Source organism: Phragmites australis, chromosome 5 (genome assembly GCF_958298935.1).
Source record: "Phragmites australis chromosome 5, lpPhrAust1.1, whole genome shotgun sequence".
NCBI lineage: Eukaryota > Viridiplantae > Streptophyta > Magnoliopsida > Poales > Poaceae > Phragmites > Phragmites australis.
The window spans coordinates 23,134,846-23,150,588 of record NC_084925.1 but is presented as its reverse complement, the minus strand read 5'-3'; positions in this window follow the sequence as shown (position 1 = coordinate 23,150,588).

Here is a 15,743-nt window from a genome sequence, read left to right as displayed (position 1 = left end):
AGGCCAATTCGCAGAGTTCCTGAAGAGGGACGATGAAGATCAACAGAAGCTGGAGGTAGACCGCCAAGAGAACAAGGTGCGCTCGGAGACCATCCAGCAGGCGATGGATGCCTGGAAATCCGTGGGTGACCGCGTGGAGATCTTGAGTCAGGCGGTGCATGATCTGCGTTATCAAGTGGATCAAATCGCGCAACACCCCGTGCTGTCGGGAGGGACGTAGGACACCTCGGGGGTGATCGCCACGGAGCGCCAGACTCCGACCATCCAGGCATCAGTTCTGGGGATGCCACCTCTCGTCTCGCATCCCGGGCCACAAAGCCACCACATCGACTACGAACACCGGGGCATGGCGCATGGGTCGGTGACGACCCTGATGCCAACCCCGGTCAAAGGTACGCCACCGAGCTCTCACCTTGAGTCACTTCGTTTGGATCGTTCAGGGGATCGATTCCATACTCCTTCACATACCAGTTCTTGTTCTGGTTTGGGTGGACACATGCTTAAGCTTGAATTTCCTTTCTTTGAGGGGGATAATCCGCAATTCTGGCGACGGAGATGTGAAGATTACTTTGGTGTTTATGCTGTCTCCCCTGAATTCTGGGTGCGGCTTGCAACCTACCATTTCTCCGGACATGCTGCACTGTGGTTACAAGCTCAGAGGGAGTTCACGTCGTGGGCTGATTTGTGTTCCAAGGTGATTAATCGCTTCGGCAGGGATCAGTATCAAGACTTGATCCGTCAGCTATTTGAGGTCCAGCAAACTGGGGCGATGACTGAATATATGGCCTGTTTTGAACCACTGATGAACTAGATTTTGGCGCACAACCCTTCATACAATCCAGTGTTCTTCACCACGAGGTTCGTAGATGGCTTGAAGGAGGACATTAGACATATGATTCTTCTGCACAGGCCCAAGGACTTGGACACAGCGTACTCTCTGGCCACCTTGCAGGAGGGCAATCACACGATCAACAGACCACGACCCAATCGGATTGAGCAAGAATATCAGGCTCGACCGCGAGCGCCTTTCTCGTCAATGGCGCCCATCAGACCAGTTGGCGAAGGAACTACCGAACGTCACGGGCTCGACAGTGCTCGTGCTTCAGAGCGTCGAGCACCGGAGGATCGCCTCACGGCACTACGTGCCTACCGTCGAGCTCGTGGCTTATGCTTTAAGTGTGGAGAGCGATGGATTCAAGGACACAGATGTGCGTCAACCGTACAGTTGCACGTGGTTGAGGAGTTGCTTGATTTTCTGCAAGATTGGGATGAAGAATCTCCAGAAGCTGTTTCTCAGCCTGAGTCTAACAACACATTGATGTCTATTTCTAAGATTGCAGCTTCTGGGAGTGAAGGTCCGAAAACCATGAGATTATGGGGTATGATTGAGGACCCAGAGATATTGTTGTTATTGGATTCAGGTAGTACTCACAGTTTTATCAGCTCACATGTTGCTGCCAAGCTGAAATCCAAGAAGGTTTCCATCCCTGTGGTGTCAGTTAAAGTGGCAGATGGGGGCATTCTATAGTGTGATAGCAAAATGTCTGAATGTTCATGGTGGGTTCAGGGCCACACTTTTTGCACTGATCTGAGACTTTTACCCTTGGGCTACTACGACATGGTGCTAGGGATGGATTGGCTAGAAGCTCATAGCCCTATAGTGCATGACTGGAACAAGAAGAGGATGTCCTTCAGGCATCAAGACCGGCTCATTTCATTACAAGGAGTCCTACCAAGGCTCACTAACTGTCCTGGATTATCAGCAGCACAATTAGGCAAATTATTGGCAAACAATGCTATACAACATGTAATATATCTCTGCTTGTCTTCAGTTGACACTAAGGAGGAGATTCCTGAACAATTCAACAAAATGCTGGTAGAGTATGCAAACTTGTTTGAAAAGCCCACCAAACTGCCTTCTCGCAGACCTTGGGACCATCACATTCCCTTGATGGCTGGAACCAAACCTGTTGTGCTCAGGCCTTATAGATACACTCCTGAACAGAAATCTGAAATTGAAAGATAGGTGAAAGAGATGCTTCAGTCAGGCCTCATCCAGTCCAGTGTGAGTCCCTTTTCTTCACATGTGTTGCTTGTCAAGAAAAATGATGGGTCTTGGAGGTTTTGTGTAGACTACAAGCACTTAAATGCAATAACTATAAAAAACAAATACCCTTTGCCCATAATAGATGAGTTATTGGATGAGCTTTATGGTGCTTCTTGGTTCACCAAATTGGACCTTAGGGCCGGTTACCACCAGTTTAGAATGTGCGAAGAAGATGAGATGAAGACTGCATTTCAGACACACAATGGACATTTTGAATTCAAAGTGATGCCCTACGGTCTATGTAATGCCCCAGCCACATTCCAATGTGCAATGAATGAAATATTGGGCCCCTTCTTGAGAAAGTTTGTTTTGGTCTTTATTGATGACATTCTAGTTTACAGCTCCTCTCTGACTGATCATTTGAACCATGTGAGGCAAGTGTTTGAGTTACTTCAGTCTCATGGTTTGAAAGTCAAGAGGTCCAAATGTACTTTTGCTCAACCTCAAGTATCATATCTTGGTCACTTAATTTTTGCTGCTGGAGTATCTCCTGGTGACAAAGTGCAAGCAGTGCAGAATTGGCCTCCCCCTGCTAATGTTAAGGAGCTGAGAAGTTTCCTAGGATTGGTAGGTTACTATAGGAAGTTTATACCACAATTTGGTCTAATTAGTAAACCTTTGACAGATCTTTTGAAAAAGCAGGCAGTTTTTGTATGGACTCCTTTGGAGCAGACTGCATTTCAGGAGCTCAAGGATAAATTAACAAATGCACCAGTCTTGGCTTTGCCTAATTTTCAGAAAACTTTTGTGGTTGAAACTGATGCCAGCGACAAGGGAATTGGGGCTGTTCTTATGCAGGATAATCATCCTATTGCATACTTAAGTAAAGCACTTTGTTCAAAGAATCAAGGGCTAGCAGTTTATGAGAAGGAATGTTTGGCAATCTTGTTAGCTGTGGACCATTGGCGCCCTTATCTACAACAAGCTGCCTTTCTAATTAGGACAGACCATAAAAGTCTAATACATCTTACTGAGCAGAAAGTAAACACACCTATTCAGCAAAGGGCCTTGACTAAACTGCTGGGATTGAATTATCAGATTCAATATAAGCAAGGCCACTTCAATAGGGTGGCAGATGCATTATCAAGAAGACCACCAGCTGAAGACACCGAACTGATTTCTATCTCCATTAGTCAGCCAGCATGGTTGCAAACCATAATCCATAGCTATCAGGCTGATCCTCACACCAAGCAAATCCTAGAGATCCTGTCAATACCTGGAGGCACTCATCAAGATTACACACTAGTAGATGGTCTTCTCAGATTCAAGGGCAGAATATGGGTAGGAGCATACCATGAAATTCAGCAGCAACTTATCTCTACTTTACATGCAAGTGCAGTGGGTGGGCACTCAGGATTCTTTGCCACTTACCACATGATCAAACGACTTTTTGCATGGCACAACATGAAGCAACATATCAAGAGTTTTGTCCAACAGTGCTCCATCTGTCAACAGGCAAAATCTGAGAGGATCTCACCAGCAAGTCTATTACAACCTCTCCAAATTCCTGACCAACCATGGGTGGTGGTCACTTTAGATTTCATTGAAGGACTTCCCAAGTCAGCTAACTTTGACACCATCCTAGTAGTGGTAGATAAATTCTCCAAATTTTCTCATTTTATACCACTCACACACCCTTTTACAGCCCTCACAGTAGCCAAATCCTATATGAATCATGTGTTTAAGATTCACGGTATGCCTAGAGCCATCATATCAGATAGAGATAGAATCTTTACTAGTAACCTTTGGCAAGAACTATTTAGACTCTCTGACACCCAATTGAGAATGAGCTCAAGTTATCACCCACAAACCGATGGGCAAACCGAAAGAGTCAACCAATGTTTAGAATCCTACTTGAGATGCTCAGTTCACTCATGTCCAAAAAATTGGTCCCATTGGCTACCTCTTGCTCAGTATTGGTACAATACCACTTATCATACTTCACTTGGCACCACACCTTTTGGAGTCATTTTTTGAAGGAAACCAAGAGACTTTGGCATCATACAACTCTCTGAAGCCACTGTCCCTGATCTGGTCACTTGGCTGAAAAAAAGAGCAGTGATGCAAGAGCTGTTACAGCAGCAACTTCAGAGGGCTCAGACTCGTATGAAGAACCAAGCGGATAAACACCGTACGGAGAGACAATTCGCTGTGGGTGACGAAGTCTATCTCAAATTACAACCATACATCCAAACATCAGTTGCTTCTCATCCCAATCAAAAACTGGCTTTTAGATACTATGGCCCATATGTTATTCTTCGGAAAATTGGCACTGTAGCTTACAAGCTCCAGCTTCCTCCAGGCAGTTTGATTCACTCGGTGGTGCATGTGTCTCAACTCAAGAAAGCTATTTCTTCTTCTACCCCTGTTAGTACTCAATTACCCCCAAGTGTTTCAGTTTTGCAGATTGATTCAGCTCCTGAAGCGTTTCTCACCTGCAAATTGGTCAAGAGAGGCTCCTCGTCAATTCGTCACTTGCTAGCCAAGTGGACCTGGTTGCCCACAAATCTGGCCACCTGGGAAGATCAGACCACTCTACTCCAACGATTTCCCTCCTCACCGGCTTGGGGTCAAGCCATTTCTGAACTGGAGGGGAATGTCACGGAGGACCAGGCGGGTGAGCAGCCTGATGATACTAAAGGTAAGCCTGATACTGTTATCAGCCAGACAACAACGAGCTGAAGGCAGAAGCGGCAGGAAGACTGGTCTGTAGCCGACGTATGCTACCAAGGCGCAACGTTATTGCTTTGGCGTAATCAGGGGTAATACGTTAAGTGAATACTAAACTTGTAAATCGTGTGTGTGAGGACTGGCGGGATATATAAGTCAGCTGGGAAACACTTGTCTGATCATCGATGAAAATAGAACCTGCGCGATGACCATGCCGGTCTTGCTGCTACCCTCCCAGATTCCCCTTCTCCGTCTGATTTCTCCCTGAATTCATGCTCTGATTCTCTCCCCCTATCCTTCCTCTACTCCAGTCTACTCTCCGATCGAGTTATTTTACATTGGTTCGTAACACCATGCTATTTTTTTTACGTTTGCAAATGACAGCTTATGGGAGCGCAGCCCAGTGCTCGCCTAGCATGCTGCTTTGCGCGCAGTTGCTTATCTGCGCTTTCATGCCCCGATTGCGAATGTGCAAGCTGATTAAGGTTGTACAATAGATGCAAGTATGTGACGTATCACCCTCCAATAACACGGAGCATCAGGGATTTATGATGATTCATAAAAATAAGTTGAAGGTTGCATGATGCTTATCTTCTTGTTTGTTGTGCTCTCAAATTTGACTGAGCATTGTTTCTCCTATGGTTGCACATCAGATTGTACTCCTTATTTTCCATCCATTTGCTACCCATTATCTGACAATATGTGTATGCCATGTGCTTTGGGCCATGTTTTGAACATAGGTGTCTTTTTATTCCTTCAATGTCTTGGCTTCTTTGAAATGAAGTTAATTTGGACGTTTTTATCTCTATTAGCTTCATTTGAAAGAACATCTTATTTGGTAGAATCCACTTCTTTTATTATTTTGTTTGTTTTATTCTAGGAAGTTGCTAATATGTTTTTCTGTCTTACTGCATTTCTGTTTGCTTAGATGCACTCTTCGAGGACTTTCTAAGGAGGATCAACGGGTAGAGGAAAGTGAGGACGGCAAAGATGTTGATGGTAACGAAATTCAAGATTTCACTGTGGATGGAGAGGAAGTTAACGGGTAAGGCCAAGTTGTGAGGTACGGCTCTTCATGTTTCTAACTTTTACCAAATTGTTTTGAATCTCTTCAAAATCATATCAGACCATTTTCAAAAGGAAGAAGGTTAAAAGGAAGCCATCATGACGCTTACCATATCTACCCTACAAGAGGCCAAGAGGAGGCCCATGACACATTGGGTGACGTCGATGAGCTGTTAGCGATAAGAGAGCAAGAACTTCGGACGGATTGTGCCACATCTGGTGTCTTGAGAGGGAAGAGGATTGAAGCCAACATAATCATCGGTCAGACATTACTGCGAACCTTGCTAAAATACAAAAACTTCGGAAGCTTTGTGAAGAACGGCATAATCATCGGACGGAGATTGCTGCAAACCTTGGCGAAATACAGCAACTTCGAATGAATTTGCTTTCTTATCATGTGCATTTTTGCTTTGGGTGCTCACGGATCAATCTATCTTTTTTATTTGGCATGTGCTTCAGAGAATTCCTATATTGCTTGCGCGTGTTTCTTCTAATCACAGCGAACAATTTTCGTCAGAAAACGATAGAGGCTAGGTCATAGGCGAGCGGTTGGGACCAATCCTTTTCTTCCTTATCACTTCTGCACTTTATTCCACCAAAAGAAAAAAAAAGATAATTCCTCACATGCCATTAGATAAAACCTAAATACATGATATGCCGCTGTTAGTGGCTGAGGTGAGCTCCACGCGTCATAGACACACCGATGGCATATCAGGGATTAGTGAGTTTCAGCTGTGGCATATAAGGTAACGCCCCAAAGAAAAATACCCCATAGTGCCGAGCTTCTCCATGTTTTTCTTACATTTTTTATTGCAAATCTGAGATGAACCGTGTATTGAATTTGTAGAAAGTTTTTGAGTTTTCATGTACAGCGTTTTTGTTGTGTGGATGAGAAGTATTTGATCTGTGAGTAGAATGTTTTCACGCTGAAAGTTTCTTCGAAATAATTTAAAAGTTTTTGTTGAATTGATTGAAAGATTTCTAATCGAAAGTTTCATTTGAATTAGTTGAAAAGTTTCTTTTGAATTAGTTGAAAGATTTTTAGATTTTTCTATCTCACCGCTATTGGTCTTGAAGCGCATGGTGAGGTTGTTGGCATAAACTGCAGGTGGAGGATGAAGGGTAGCGAGGAGAAAGGCGCTCAGGTTGTCGTATATGGGTTGAAACCACGCATTCATATTGTAGGCATCCCTATGTTTCATTGGTCAACTGTTATATCTTGTGAATTTTTTTACTCCTACTACAATATTTTTTTTATTTTACTTTGTTAGCAACGCATTGATTCGAGGTGTGGATTCAGTAGGGTCATCAGGTGTGCTGAGCACACCCAAAACAGACAAGATTTAAACCGAGTTGATATGTAGTTTGAAAAAAATCCTGGCACAAATCATGGTGTCTATAGCCTCTAAAGCAGCCATGGGCTGCCTTCCTGCTTCCTGCTCTCTCCCTACTGCACCCCAAGCGCAGCAAACCGGAATTTTTTAATAATAGTATTTTAATGGAAAATTGTAAAAATAATAGACGATTTCACAAAATTGCAAGAATAGCATACTGTTGCCAGACCAATTGGTGACTAGGGACCTGTCGCCATACCACATAGCGACATGTACTTATCGCCAATTGGTCTTGGGACATGTTGTGGGCCATGACAATAAATACAGCAGCAGTTGCGACATGTTCCTTATCACCATATGGTATGGTGACAGGCCTATCGCCATATGGTATGGCGACAAGATACTTTTAAGGTCTAGGGCATGTGGCCCACGTGGCCATGCGTCGTACCGCACCGCCTTCACTCTCGCCCTCGCCCAGTGCCGCACCGTCCCGCCAAGCACCGCACCGCCTGGCCCACGTGCCCACGGGCCACCCATGCGACCCTCGTGGCACACCTCATTGGTGGCCCGTGCAACTGCGCGTCAGCGCTGCGTCGTCGCTTGACCAAGGAAGGAAGAAGTAGCTGGAGGAGGAGGAGGAGGAAGGAAGAAGAAGGAAGGAGAGATAAAATTTTTTGGTTATTTATATTTGTAGAAATTTCATAAACAAGTTAGAAATAGTCTAAGAAATTTAGAGTATATCAGAAATTTTAGAAATTAGTATAGAACAGTTTATAAAATTGAGAGTAGTTTAGAAATTTTAAAAATTAGTATAGGAGGAAGTCCCCACCGCCAGTTACTGCACCGAGCACCTCCTACATGCCCGGGGGGGGGGGGGGCTCGTCGTCTCTGGTGCCACAGCCTGGCCTCACTTTCATCTCCACACCAGGGTGGATGGGGGGCTTACTTGGTAAGTTCTAGTGTTCATACAAAATTTGTCTCTTACAAGTATTGTTTGTACTGACATGTGCTCATTGGGACGATGCAGGTGTGTATGTATCATCTACTTCTCATTCGACGAATGACTGGGGCATTAGTAGGCTTTTGGTGGGAGTCCGAATGATTGGTTTGTGGAGCCTCCTGTCACTCAGGGCTTGTCTCAGTGGGTTGATGCCTTGTTGCCTACGCATCCTACTCAGGAGGAGGCATCTACCCCGGAGGATGCGGTACGCCCTAGACATCCACCGAATCACTTGACATATTCATCGCAGCAGATACATTGCTGAGCTAGAGGAGGACCTAACAAACAGGCCAGAGGACATGCTTAGACTTATACTCAGTGCTATTGTTGTACTTGTAATTTATGCTATTATTTATTTTATGTAGTTTTCATATCATTTTGGATGTTTATGTCACTTTTTTGTTATCAGCCATGTTTTTATTACCTGTCATAATATCTTTTTTTACCGTATTTTTGTTTTGTGATTCTATTTAGACCATTGACTCGTACAACAACCATTCTGTAACAATCATAATAAACATGTCGACCGAACATACAATGGCATATACGATACCCCTTCACGTAACATGCCTTAGGGAATGAAAAATAGTACAAGTCAAATACGAAATCAAATCCTCTCCCGACTGCTAGAACACATCGATACTACTCCTAGTTGTTTCTCTGACCTGCCATGTGTGGTGGGATATAACATCTTTTGATGTTCCTAGCTCTCTCTTGGTGCAATTATTCCTGTAGTTCCTCGATGACAATGTGAAGGTGACAGATATATTGTTGAATGTGTGGTTCTATCTACGTGTCAATACATGACTAGAACCCATAATCATCCGTCTAGAAAAAGTGATAGATGAGATAAGTAAATGGTGTTGAGAAACTAGAAAAGAAAGTGAGTATTATTTGTTCATACTCTGAAATGTGGACAACGGAAGAATCGATGTCCTACGTCATTGACATGCTCATAAACTTGGATTACAACATCATCTCCATGTCGACATGGTGGCCAAAACGAGCAAGGAAGAACATTGTGGTTTCTGTAGAAATTTCTACCATAGACGTCTAAATAGAGGTGTGGAGGTGGTGGATCGATGGGACCATCGAGAGGATGAGTATACGCTATTTTCTCAATGCAATTCGAGGTCAAGAAATGTGTGAGTAGAGAATCGATTAGGTGTTGTTTATATATGAGAAGTCTTGGCGGTAGTGGATAGATGCGGCAGCACTGAAAAACCTATTGGCTAGACTGCACTGGCCTATTAGGAGTAGCACTAAAAGTCTTTTCGCTAGCCTACACCGCACTGCAGCATTGAATCATAGACAGGTTTTCCCCTGCTGTTGCAGTAATGTACGCTAATGATCTTACCAGAGTATCCGTTACCCTTCATTAATATAACACGCTGCAGCATTGACTGATGCACAGGTTTCTCCATGCCGTTGCAGTGAAGCACCATGATGAGCATACCAAAGTATCCGATGCCTTTTGTCTATATAAGGCACCTCCATGCAACTTTCCATATCAAAACTATTCGCATTACGAACCCTACCACTATTACCGTATAAACAAAATACAACATTATATGACAGGGTATAATTTATTCAATTACAAACAACACCTCTGCCATGAATCAGGCTTCAAACATGAAGTGACCACACGACTCAACTTTAACCATGGAATAACACCTCTGTCGTGAATTAGGCTTTGGCACAAAATGACCATATAACTCAACTTTAACCACGAAATGACAACACTAAGTACTAAGTATCAGCTGCATCTTTCTCATATACCACAATTATGATAGATAGCGAGATTGATTTGTATGGTTGTTAGGATCTCATTATTTCATTGCCTAACACCATATACAAATTATTACGATGACCAAAATGAAGATGACCCGGTAACCAAAATCAGCAAGAAGAGCTCTGATCACACCAAAAAGCCTAAGCAGCAATAAGGTACTATAACTCCATACCATCTTCTCTTCTGTAATACAATATTTGTTTTTATCTACATCATAGTTATGGCTCAGTTGATAACTATATACACAATGCTTGAAACTACTAATCTACTCTGCAAATGAAACTTTCTCTGTGCTAATTTGATGTTTTGCTTGCTGCAAATTTCAAAATGATATTGTTTGTGCTATAATTTCTGACCTCTACAATAAATGATGTTGTCTCTCTTTTGATCATATTGCAATAGTTTTTCAATAAGTATCTCAAATCTAAAACGCCGTGCACCGGAAAGCACCCACCCCCTCGCTTCCTCCTAGATCCATCTTTTGGAATAAAGATGTTGCCGGTAACTCCTTCCGCTGAAATATCCTTGGTTTCTTTCTTTCCGAATTTCCGACGCCACCAGCATGGTTAGGGAGCGGATGCCTCTCTTAGGAACATCCTGCGTTGAGCAAACAGCCAACCACCATTGAAATACGAATCGCTTGGTGTCCAATAGTCCGAATGGATCCTTGCATATGCAATCCAGGAGGCGATAGAGCTCCATACTTGTTTAGTGTGTACATTCCAAGAAGAGATGGAGTGTTGTTTCTGGCGTTTGACGGCGAAGAGGACAGGTGGGGTTATGTGGCCAGCCTCGGGCCGCCAACCCATCAGATGTCCACACACTGTTTTGTAAAAAACTTACATTTTAGTGGTGGCTTGTTTTTCCAGATTATCGCATTGAAAGTGGTGCTTGCAGAACCCACGAATTGTGCTCTGTACATAGGATGTTGTATACTCGCCATGTGGTGTTAGTTTCTAGGTTACGGTATCCACGCTGTTCGGGGTGAGCTACACCGCTAGGTCAACAATCCAAAGCGAGACGAATTCTTGGAGTTGTGTTACTGTGATGCGAGCTTGGAGGGTGGTGCTCCGAATCCATGTGTTATTGTGGAGAGCATCATTTACCATTTTATTCTTATTTGAAATAAAAAATACACTACTATATAAAGGGTCATCTCTACCCTTTTCACTACCGATTCGGTAATAACTGGCAGTAATAAGGTATTTGTAGGAAAAATAGTCACATTAGGCTATGTTTATGATTTTGGTGATTAATGACAACATAATCAATGGAACTAATATGTTTGTCAAGAATATATATTAGTAGATCTCGTGAATACAATATATGAAGAAGTCACCGAAGCAGGAATAAAATTTGGTTGAATTGAAAGAAGTCCTAAGAGAAATAAACTCACTGGATGGTCTAGTGTTCACATAGATGAACACACCAGAGCATTATGTCCAAAGGCATTTAACCTCACCGGAAGGTCCGGTGCCAAGTGTTTGCTAAACATCGGAGTATTCTTAGTGACACATATGCAAAATAGCCACAAGTGCTACGCCAGATGGTCCAATACTATGGAAATGCACACACCGGATAATGAATAGTGCAAAGAGAAAGAAGAAGCAGAAGACCCTACCGGATAGTCCGGTGATTGATTTGAACACACCGGAGGCAAGCACCAGAGTATTGTTGAAAAAAGGAGAATGCAGTGACCTCATCGGAAGGTCTGGTGCTCTGAAGATCATCTCACCAGAGTAATATTTCCAGAGAGGGTTGCATTTGGCTCGGAAGGCTGAGGATTGCTCACCGGATAGTCCGGTGATGAATTGATAAGCACCGAAGAAGGCACCAGAGCAATTTACATAGAGAAGATGTTGGCTCGGATGGCTAAGGTATACTCACCGGAATGTCCGGTGATGTTCTTGCAGTAAACACTGGAGTGTACAAGTGGGTCTTGATTTTCCTTACCTCTAGATCATCAACTTGGAGAATTTCTTCTTTTAGCGTTCTTTTTGTAGGATCAAAGGCTTCTTCCTTCAAGTTGCTATCTTTCTCTGACGATGTCTCATGGCATATGTCTCAATGGAACCTATAGTTCATTTACACCCATGAGAGCCATGCTTGGAGATTTCTATAGCAACTAGTTTCTCTCCGACTTTTGCTTCCGCTAAGTTTTGAGGTTCGTTAGGTGACCAAAATAGGAGAAGGTCATCAAAGAAATTTGTAAGGCGCGTATTCACCCCCTTCTAGTCATCACTCCCAGGCCTACAATTGGTATAAGAGCCGGTTTGATCACTTATTGATCTTAACCAAATTTGTGATCCATAGGCGACAATACAGAGACATGGGATGATTCCACTCTTTGGAGGTCATGACTTTTCTTATTAGAAGGTGCGTATAGAGGCTTATGTTCTAAGCAAAGGAAGTGCAATATGGGAAGTTGTATACTCCATGTATGAGATTCATGTTGCTCATACTTCTTAGGCCCAAATTGAGCAATATGAAGCCAACAACAAGGCTCAAAATATATTGTTTACCAACCTGAGTCGTAATGAGTTTGATAGAGTCCAGAACCTCCGTATTGCTCGTGAAATTTGATCCACTATTAGTGTCTTTCATAAGGGCACTAACTAAATCAAGACTTGGCGCCAAAGCACGTATAATCAAGAATGTCAGATATTCGTTCAAGGCCCCAGAGAGTCTTTGGATGTCATGTTTGCTCGATTTGATGAGATTGTTAGCAATCTTAGATCAAGTGAAGTTTTGCCCTATTCTGACCATGAGAGGGTGATCAAGCTCCTCTATGCTCTTGACCATAGCATATGGGAAGTGAAGATCTCAAGCATTGAAGAGTCATCTAGTTATGACACGTTGACATGTGATAAACTCTTCAGTAAGCTCAAATCCATCGAGATAGCCAAGGCGACTAGAATAGGACTAGAAAACCCCATGTCTCAGAACATGGCATTGGTTTCAGGACCTAGTTGTGGTGGTCCTATTAGAGTTGGCTTTTCTTGTGCTAACCCTTCACTCAGTGACTTTGATTTGTCTTCCTTGGTTTCTATCACAGAGGAGCAGGTGGACACACTTGATGATGAGGATCTTGCTTTGATCTTGAAAAAGTTCACCCACTTCTACAACAACAGAAGAGACTGAAGGAGAGTGGCTACCTGGCCCTGGATCACGCCCCGGAGGTCACATTGGTGCAGAGAGTTATGCAGGTCGAAGCATGGCTGTCCTGACATGGAGGTAGTCCGCGAGTACTCCCCGTAGTTGGGGGAGCACCCACCTGACCAGTGCCAGCCTGTGCTCTATGTAGGGGCTCCTCTGGACGATGCTTGGGATGTGGGGGCTGTCTTGAAGCACCTGCCTGACCAGTGCTAACCTGGTTTCCCTCTGGGTGTAAAGCCGGGGGTTCACCACCGACGTTTGAGGCATTTGGGACTTCAGTGCCTCCCAATGTATGGTCTGCCATGTAGATCTCGCGTTGGGTCTCAGAGCTCTCGGACTCCAGCTCAGAGTACCATGCCTGGAGCACTCCGGGTTCATTCGGGTGACACCGTATGATGAACACCTCGCGGTGGCCAGGGTCCTCGGAACGGGACGCAATGGTCATCGTGGGTTTGGCCATGGGTTGCCTAGTCAAGTTTTTTTTTCAACTTGCTGAAACGACGAAACGTGCCCCCTACCTGGCGCACCAAATGTTGAGGGTAAATCCCTGATAGTGATTCTGGGGTATGCTGGACAGTGGGCGCGTGAACGGTGTTTCTAGAAATGGGTGTGTGTGCGTGTGTTCGGTGGACTAAGGGACACAAGGGGTTATACAGGTTCAGGCCTCCCAAAGGATAATAGCCCTATATCCTGTGTGTGTTATGAAGGATCTCAGTGGATTATAGATGATGTTTTTTTCTAGTTTCTTGCCCCCCTTTGGAATGAGGCCCTCGTCCCTTTATATAGTAAGGAGGAGAAGCATTTACATGTGGGTCCAAACAGAAAGGCCTCTACTCATCCTAATATCTAATCCAGACCATCATTACAGAGGACCAGGTGTGCCCACCTACTCCGAGGGCACCATGCATCTAGTTGCCATGCGTCTAATGTTATAGGACGGGACAGTGCCCTTTGGCACCGACTCTGTCCACTTGCCAGGTTAGGCTGCTGACAATGTCCCATCTGTTGTGTGCCATCGTGCCGGCCTGCAAAGTTCTATCCTGCAGCATTTAATGCTACGGGACAGGGCAGGGCCCTTCGATGCCGACCCCGTCCACTTGCCTAGTTGGGCTGCTGACAATGTCCCATCCGTTGTGTGCCGTCGCATTTAATGCTATAGGATGGGACAATGCCCAACTGTGCCGTCCATGACTTCGTCCTCTCGTGCTGATGCCTAGTGAAAGAAAACACTTGAGTGAATATTAACGACTGCGCTCTGGACAGGTTGCGTCAAATCTGGCACTGCGGCCAGTGGGGCTGGTCGCGGGTGTAAGCGATGGTATAGGGAGACTGGTCAGGCAGGTGTTTAGACTGGTCGCTGTGGTCACACGATCGACCAGACTTTGGGGAGTACGTGGCTCTAGTTGTTAGGTCCCCTATGGAGCCCGTTTAGTCAGGGTACCCCTTTACTTAATACACTGACAACAACTTGCTCAATCGGGTGGCCACGGGTGTTCTACCCACTAGGGTCAAAGATCATCCCCATCTCAGGTGGTGTTGGGACGTCCTCCGATTAGACCGTCGAGGCATTGTTTGTTCCTCCTCAGGGGTCTTCGAGCACCTTTGTTGTTCGATAACTTCGCACAGATCATTGATGGGGTGATCTTTGATCGGTGAGGTCCTACGACGATTAGGTACTCGGTTATCTTCTCATGTTGTCTTTTTTTTGGGGATTGTGCCTCTCTGAATTCGATTCACCATGAGAGGGGTTGTTATGAGACCTCCCTCGGTTAGAGCCATTCATGGCAATAGCTAGATGAGAGTTCTCGACTTTGGTGATAGCCTCCTTAGCCATGCTAGTTATCGAGTTGATCCAGCCCTTCCGATATGGGTCGTTAGATCTTCAGTAGGGGGCGCATGAGGGTCTCGTATAGAAGGAGGAGCCTCTATGCCATTGTAGATTTGTAGTGTTGAGCCTCCTGCTAATGATCAGGAGATGTTAGGACATGTGCTCGGTTAGGGTTCCAGATTTGGGGGGGTGAAGTGGAATCTGGCCATCACCCCCCGCAAGTTGGAGCGTTGGGAGGCCGTGTGTGTGTCAACGGGATCGTTGTCCTCATGATTGTCCTTATCAACATTCCCATCTCCAATAGCAAAGACTTCTCAAGGTTAATCTCTATTGGAGGAGGAGTCTAGATCCATCATGTCTAATTAGATTGGAGAATCATTCCAATTAAGAGGTTAAGTTCATTGCATTTATTTTACTAGAATTGGAGCCAGGCTCTATCCATTTATTCACTAGACCCAGAAAATCAATTTTTTTTGGATTTGTCATCGGAATTCTCTGGATAGTTATATCGACAATCCATGTTGTCGAAAGCCATGGGGGAGGATATCAACTTGCGGCAAACGTTGCTCTCGCGATCATCCTGGCAACCGAGCAATTCGAACTCAATGCTGTATCCTTGGTGCATTGATCCATAAAGTGACTTACCTTGTTACGAGATTCATTGCCAGTTAGGTGTTCGCCGAGGTCCAGCTGAGCGATCACCGGCTCATCATTGGTCAAGTGGGTAAAATTGTCATAGAACCCCTCACCCGAGAAGCCGGTTCTCGATGCAGGTTTGGGTGAAGCCAACG